Source organism: Garra rufa, chromosome 3, assembly GCF_049309525.1.
Source record: "Garra rufa chromosome 3, GarRuf1.0, whole genome shotgun sequence".
In the NCBI taxonomy this organism is placed as follows: domain Eukaryota; kingdom Metazoa; phylum Chordata; class Actinopteri; order Cypriniformes; family Cyprinidae; genus Garra; species Garra rufa.
In genome coordinates this window covers 46,344,057-46,352,847 of record NC_133363.1, presented here as the reverse complement: position 1 = coordinate 46,352,847, position 8,791 = coordinate 46,344,057, and positions in this window count along the sequence as shown.

The window sequence follows — 8,791 nt, the reverse complement described above, 5'->3', positions numbered from 1 at the left end:
GAATAATGGGCAACACTGGATTATTAATTGGGTGAAAGAAGACATAATATGTGATCCTGGACCACAAAACCAGTCTTAAGTCGCTGGGGTATATTTGTAGCAATAGCCAAAAATACATTGTATGGGTCAAAATTATTGATTTTTCTTTTATGTCAAAAATCATTAGGAAATTAAGTAAAGATCATGTTACATTAAGATTTTTTGTAAAATTCCTACTGTAAACCTATCAAAATGTAATTTTTGATTAGTAATATGCATTGTTAAGAACTTAATTTGGACAACTTTAAAGGTGATTTTCTCAGTATTTTGATTTTTTTGCACCCTTAGATTCCAGATTTTCAAATAGATGTATCTCGGCCAAATATTGTCCTATCCTAACAAACTATACATCAATAGAAAGCTTATTTATTGGCTTTCATATGATGTATATATCTCAGTTTTGTAAAATTTAACCTTATGACTGGTTTTGTGGTCCAGGGTCACATATACACTGCTGTTCAAAAGTTTGGGATCAGTACGATTTTTTATTTAATTCTCTTATGCTCATCAAGCCTGCATTTACTTGATCAAAAATACAGAAAAAATTGTAACATTGATAAATATTATTGCAGTTTAAAATACTGTTTTTCTGTTTTAATATATTTAAAAATATAATTTACTCGATTGCAAAGCTGAATTTTCAGCATCATTACTCCAGTCTTACCATGTAATCCAGTGTACCATAATCCTTCAGAACCCATTCTAATATGCTGATTTATTATCAATGTTGGAAACAGTTGTGCTGCCTAATGTTTTTTTTTCTTTGATGAATAAAAAGTTAAAACAAGCAGCATTTATTCAAAATAGAAATCTTTTCTAACAATATAAGTCTTTGCTATCACTTTTTATTCATTTAACACAGCCTTGGTGAATAAAATTATTCATTTCTTTCGAAAAAAGACAAAATAAAAATGTACTGACCACAGACATTTAAATGGTAGTTTATATTGTTACAAATGATTTTTCATTTATTAAAGAATCCTGAAAAGTATCACAGGTTCCAACAATATATTAAGCAGCACAACTGTGTTCAACATTGATAATAAAACAGCATATTAGAATGATTTCTGAAGGATCATGTGACACTGAAGACTGATGAGCTGAAAATTCAGCTTTGCATTACAGGAATAAATTACATTTTAAAATATTTTCACATAGAATTTTTTTTACACTGAAATAATATTTCACAATATTACAGTTTTTTTCTTGATTTTTGGTCCAAAAAAAAAACATTACAAATCTTACTGATCCCAAACTTTTGAACAGCAGTATATATATATATATATGTGTGTGTGTGTGTGTGTGTGTGTGTGAATACTTTTGCACCTTGATTAATGGTTACAATTTTATGATGAAGAGAAAACAGAAAATATATTTGACGTAGAGTGTGCTACCAAAAATAAATAAATAAATGGTGGATGATGAATCCTGGAAAAACTGAGCGTTTGTTCCAAAACATTAATGAAGTGTTCAATTCAAAGTAAAATCATTATATTTGACCTTTATAATACTAAATAAGGTGGGCTTACATGGTTGCAAATGTTATTTTGATATGAAACGGTACTGCGTGTACTTACCATGCAGTACAAAAAAAATAAAATAATAAAACATCTTGACAAGGTCCTTTGTGAGTTATATAATGCCAACGACCTAGACAACATCAGAGTGGAATTTACCCAAACTCTATTTCTTGCTACGCAGAGCTTCTGAGGGGGATGGGAAGCACAGTGTATTGCAGTGTAATAAAATTCAGCGTAGAAGGCGTCTGAGGTCATTCTATGCGTGTTGAAGTGGGGGTGGGGGTTCAGGGTGTAAGACCCCACAGGGATATTGAAGTAAGACTGGGTTAAAGGCAAAGAGGTGGGGGGGAACTGGATCGTGCATACAAGCTGGCTTCATCTTTCTCCTCAGTATACATACCAAACACACGCTATTGTATTCCAGAGAGACAGAATATAGAAAAGTAGGGTGATGGATATGGTGTTACATGAATGCATTATGCAACAAATCTCCAGTGAATATAAACAGCATAAATACACACACCACACACACACGCACACAAAGCATGATATAAATAAAGAACGACAAGCTATTTATAGTAAGATATATATATATGTGTGTGTGTGTGTGTGTGTGTGTGTGTGTGTGTGTGTGTGTGTGTGTGTGTGCACTTGTTATCTTTGTGAGGGCCGGTTTGGGATTTAGACCTTTGGAGTAAGGACAATTTTGTAAAGTGAAGACATTTTGGCCAGTCCTCATTTTCTGAGACCCCTTCAAAGGCCTGTTTGAGGGTCAAGACTTGATTTTAGGAATTAGGTTATAATTGGGTGAAAGTTTAGGTTTAGGGTAAGGGTTTGGGTGAGGCACTTAGTTCTGATGGGTAGGTTTAGAGTAAGGAGCTAGAGATTGCATTGTGTCAATGTCCTCACAAAGATAGCTATACAGAGTCTTGTGTAAATTTAAAAGAGCCAATAGTATTTAGACTAAAGTTATATATAACTGCAGCAGGGTCAAATGTACTTTTCCATTAAGGGGCAATACTTGCTCTCTGGAATTGATTTCCAGTGTCATTTTTATACATTCGTAAGGGCAATTTTTATAATCACCTTATATTATAAAAGCAATACTATGTTGTCTTTATTGTCAAAAGCTTACATTTACCCAATTACTTCAATCAATGTTATAAACTGTTGTCAATAACAATAGACAGTTTAAAATTGTATTTAAATTAAACATTTAAAACAGTAGTTCATAGGGTTGCAATATTGTGACAATAGTCAATATTGTAGATTATTGATCTTTTTTTTTTTGGAATAATGAATATTAATATTTTTTGGCCACATCACAATCTGGCTTTACAGACAAACATGTCGGTCCATGAGGTTGGCCAAGTATAGCACAAGTTATGCAAAAACTCCTGTTAATCATTGAAGCTACAAAATTAATATTTTATTTACATCGTTCTGCACTTTGTTGTTTATGATAAGGGAATTTCTTAATGCCTCTGATTGGCCAGTGCATTCATAAGTTCGATAGAAATGTGTTTGATTGGTTATAAGGTACAACGCTGCACAAAACAGCATGTAAAAGCAATCTGATGCAGTGTAAATGAATCTCGAGGAATTGACACTTTTCATTCATTTTCACATTTCATTTTAATCACAACAGATGTAATACGTTGTTCAATTGACCCTTTTCAAACAGCTTGATTGACAGATGATCTGACCAATCATAACGCAGAATCCTTTATTTTGTTCGACAAACAAATCCAACAGAAGAGTAGATTAGCTTCGGTGGACTTAAACTTGGAAAAAAAATTGTGTATTTCCATTTTTCCATGGCTGAAATAAAATACGTTTGGATGTTCATTCATGTTTATTTTCTGCTTAAATAAGGGTCCATTTTATGAAATTGAGATTTATACAATATCTGAAAGCTGAATAAATAATCCATTGATGTATGGTTTGTTAGGACAGAACAATGTTTGGCAGAGATACGACTATTTGAAATCTGGAATCTGAGGGTGCAAAAAAATCTAAGTATTGAGAAAATTGCCTTTAAATTTGTCCCGATAATGTTCTTAGTAATGCATATTACTAATCAGAAATTAAGTTTTGATATATTTATGGTAGGACATTTATCTTCATGGAACATGATCTTTACTTAATATCCTAATGATTTTTTGCAAAAGAAAATCGATAATTTTGACCCATACAATGCATTTTTGGCTATTGCTACAAATAAATCTGTGCTACTTAAGACTGGTTTTGTGGTCCAGAGTCACAAATGATCTAATAAGGCAATTTGATCTGTCACAACACAAGAGCCACAAAATGGTATTTACCATTTGCATTTTTAAAAAAAAAAGACAAAAAAAATTTAAACTGAGACTTTGTTTCCTACCAGAGGTAACCTGCTCTTGTCAGTTTCCTCTTTGCTCCATAATATATTTTTCACTGAGTGAGAACATAATGTGTAGTGTGAGAGGTGCATTTGTTTTAGACATAGCAAAACAATAACTAAGGAACTTGCAGGTTTTTGCCCCTTTGTCTTAAATTTATGGGGCATTTTTGTTCATTTCCGACCCTGAATTGCAGGTAAAAATTAAGTGCAGTCCAATGCAGTGCATGAATGCTTTCAGTTCCTTATGACAGTGGCTAGAAAGTTAAAGCAGAAGTAATGTAGCCCATCTACATCTGTGTGGGAGTAAATTGTCAGTTATGCATTGCATACATTATATATTGACAGCAACATATCCGCATTAAAATAGTGTTAGTTAGCATACAATCACATGCAACACACAGTGCTCAAACCTCTGTATGTACACCTGTCCATCTGACAGATGGAAGTGGGGGAGGGGTGGAGACAGAGAGCGCGAGACGGTAGGAGAGAAAATGGGTCAAAGGAAGAAGCAGCAGAGGATACAGAAAAAGGACGCACATGTCTAATAAAAATAGAAAGGAAAATAATCAAGCAGACAGGATTTAAGAACAAAGCACAAAGCCACAGGAGGGCATCGACTATGTTAATTCTAGATGTTATTTTAAGTCCATTATACATGACAAGATAAACAAAATCTTGATCAGATGAATCTCAATCGCATAGTTATGAATCTTCAAAGCACTGTGAATAGACATGATAAGAGTATCAGAGTGCCCAAAACATCTGTCTGAAAGTGTCCATGTAAATATATGTACCCAGGGGTCCTTCCTTCAGATCTTTCTGTGGTATAGACAATCAGGTTCCAAAGATTTTTTCCGAAAGCTCTCAATAGTATTTAAGAGGGGCAGATGTTAATGGCTCATAAATAACTCAAATGGATTTGTGGAGGGTCAGACCAGGGTAGAGGTTTGTGTGTAAATGCGTATGTGTGTCTGTGAAAGGACAAGAGAGAGAGAGAGAGAGAGAGAGAGAGAGAGAGAATTTTTGAATTTTAAAGCTACTTTATTTGACAGTTTTAACAACAGATCATACAATCCATCTTAGTTAAAAACCACACAACATCAAAAAAATATTACTCAATACAGCTTGAGAAGAATAAATCATCATCCACAACAGTGCACAAAACATCTTCATAACTCCATACATCTTTAAAACCCTCAATATTATTCATTAGTTTATAAAACATAAATTCATGTCGTATTCTTGCTTTAACTAAGCTTTTAAAGGTACAGTCCACATCATTTCCTTCCTTCCCTTCTACTTTTTTCCTTCTTGTTAGGACAATTGCTGTCTTTGCCTGACCAACAATAAAATTCAATAGACGTCCTTTTTTTCTACTATCTTTCCAATACTTAAAACCATAAATGAAAACAACATTTGAAAAAACAGCCGTAAAACATCCAAAAATAGAGAGAGAGAGAGAGAGAGAGAGAGAGAGAGAGAGAGAGAGAGAGACAGAGAGAGAGAGAGAGAGAGAGAGAGAGAGAGAGAGAGAGAGAGAGAGAGAGAGAGAGAGAGAGAGAGAGAGCAAGCAAGCAACAGAGCACATGGTATGGACTGAGTGTAAATTAGGACCAAGGCCATTTATAGGAGAAAACGGAAGGTGGCTGTATAGCAAGAGGACAGAATGACCTACACCTGTGCATGGTCTAAAATTGTCTTATGAGCTCCACTGGTAACTAAAAAAGGGGAAATATAGATGTACACTACCAGTCAAAAGATTTTTAATGTTTTTTTTTTTTTTTTTTTTAAGTCTCTTCTGCTCACCAAGCCTGTACTTATTTCATCCAAAGTACAGCAAAAACAGGAAAATTTTAAAATATTTTTGCTATATAAAATAACTTTTCTATTTGCATATATTTTAAAATGTCATTTATTCCTGAGATCAAAGCTAAATTTTCAGCATCATTACTCTGGCCTTTAGTGTCACATGATCCTTCAGAAATCATTCTAATATGATGATTTGCTGTTCAAGAAACATTTATTATTATTATCAATATTTAAAACAATTGAGTACATTTTTTTCAGGATTCTTTGATGAATAGAAAGATCCAACGATCAGCATTTATCAGAAATAAAAAGCATTTATACCATTCAAAAGCTTGGAGTTAGTATAATTTATTTATTTTTGGGAAATAAATTATGGAAGTTAATACTTTTATTTAGGAAGGATGATTTAAATTGATCAAAAGTGATGAAAAAGACATTTATAGTGTTACAAAAGATTTCTATTTTATATAAATGCTGTTCTTCCTAACTTTCTAATCTACTCAGTTGTTTTCAACATAATAATAATAATAATAATAACAATAATAATAATAATAATAATAAATATTTTTTGAGCAGCAAATCAGAATATTCTGAAGGATCACGTGATTGGAGTAATGATGCTAAAAATTCAGCTATGAAATCACAGGAATAAATTACATTATAAAATATATTCAAATAGAAGCATTTTATTTAAAATAGTACAAATATTTCAAAATTTTACTGTTTTTGCTGGACTTCAGATCAAATAAATGCAGGCTTTGTGAGCAGAAGAGACTTCTTTAAAAAATATAAAAAATCTTACTGTTCAAAAACTTATGACTGGTAGTGTACATGCAACATTTTACATTGTTATTGTATTGCTACATTTCTTGATGTCTAATCCAGTTCTGTGTACCTGTATTTTCTCATTTTCTTTTAACTTTTTCCTTTTCAGGTGATAATTATTTATAGCAAGGTGTTACAGAAAGATACAGCAAGGAATTTGAATCACTCAGTAAATCTATTTTTTTTTACCTACAATATTAAAGTTTTTAGTTTAAAAGTGAGTTGCAGTAATAATGAAACCTTTAAAAAGTTCATGTTTGAATAAATTTTGTCCCTCCACCTTTTTACACTTTGTCAAATATGACCAACAATGAAACAATTGCTTATAATTTTTTTGTTATGCTTTATTATTACCAAATACTGGTCTCAATTCAGTGAGGCCTATGATTAACAGTTTTCAAAAAGAAATACAAAACCTGTGCTAAATGAAAGAAAACAAGTTGACAAAATGATTTCATCCAAGATTCTGTAATTATACAGCATATTAGGAGATTTACAAAGAAATTTTAATAAGCCAGTTATGTTTGTCCGAGAACATCAAATTCGATCAGGTGAAGCTCTTTATGGTTTAGTGTTAATGTAAGGCTACTAGTGTAACCCCTCACACCCGGGTCCTACCGCACCCGCTCCGAGCGGGTCTTGAACCCGGGTCTCCTGCACGGGAGGCGGACGCACTAACAAGGAGGCTAAAGGCTGCAACCTCTAGCGTCGGTCGCTAGTGCGTCTCTTGAGATTGGGGAGTGAGGTTTACCCGCACAGCTCCTACTAGCTGGCCTCCGTTACACTCACCCCCCTAAACCTCACTCCCATCCGGGTCACGGCACCAATGTAACCCCTCACACCCGGGTCCTACCGCACCTGCTCCGAGCGGGTCTCCGGCACGGGAGGCGGACGCACTAACAAGGAGGCTAAAGGCTGCAACCTCTAGCGTCGGTCGCTAGTGCGTCTCTTGAGATCGGGGAGTGAGGTTTACCCGCACAGCTCCTACTAGCTGGCCTCCGTTACACTCACCCCCCTAAACCTCACTCCCATCCGGGTCACGGCACCAATGTAACCCCTCACACCCGGGTCCTACCGCACCCGCTCTGAGCGGGTCTCCGGCACGGGAGGCGGACGCACTAACAAGGAGGCTAAAGGCTGCAACCTCTAGCGTCGGTCGCTAGTGAGTCTCTTTAAAATCTTGGAGTGAGGTTTACCCGCACAGCTCCTACTAGCTGGCCTCCGTTACACTCACCCCCCTAAACCTCACTCCCATCCGGGTCATGGCACCAATGTAACCCCTCACACCCGGGTCCTACCGCACCTGCTCCGAGCGGGTCTCCGGCACGGGAGGCGGACGCACTAACAAGGAGGCTAAAGGCTGCAACCTCTAGCGTCGGTCGCTAGTGCGTCTCTTGAGATCGGGGAGTGAGGTTTACCCGCACAGCTCCTACTAGCTGGCCTCCGTTACACTCACCCCCCTAAACCTCACTCCCATCCGGGTCACGGCACCAATGTAACCCCTCACACCCGGGTCCTACCGCACCCGCTCTGAGCGGGTCTCCGGCACGGGAGGCGGACGCACTAACAAGGAGGCTAAAGGCTGCAACCTCTAGCGTCGGTCGCTAGTGAGTCTCTTTAAAATCTTGGAGTGAGGTTTACCCGCACAGCTCCTACTAGCTGGCCTCCGTTACACTAGCATGGGGCTATAGGGAGCGTAAGACAAAATAAGGTTGGCAAGTGCTGCTCTAGAATGTCAACACAGCACTAGCTTATATTTATGTGCATGTCTGGTCATCTCAGTTGTCACCTTGTAGTAAAATCGTTTAAACCTCCGGGCTCAGCAATATATCACTTACAGTTTAAGTAAGCCATCACTACATTATGAATTAAAGCTCCTCTCAGAATAAAAGGCAAGGCATTTTCCATGAATACATTTGTTGGATGTTTCCATTGATTTCGCCAGCCCTTGCAGTTTCCGTTAAATTATTCCATTTCCTCAAGACATCTAAAGTTACCACATTTAATGTTTATTTCTTGATAGTGTGTGTTTTTTTATTTTTAATGTGGTTCTGCATATTTATTTTTAAACATCAAATAATACATACTAGCCTTATGCTCTTAAACTTGATGTGACAGCCGTTTCTGAGTAAAAAGACATGCTCAGTGGAAACTCCCACGTTCAAGCATCATTTCCTTCTTAGAGACATCAAAGAGCTAACTGAGTTGGCAATAA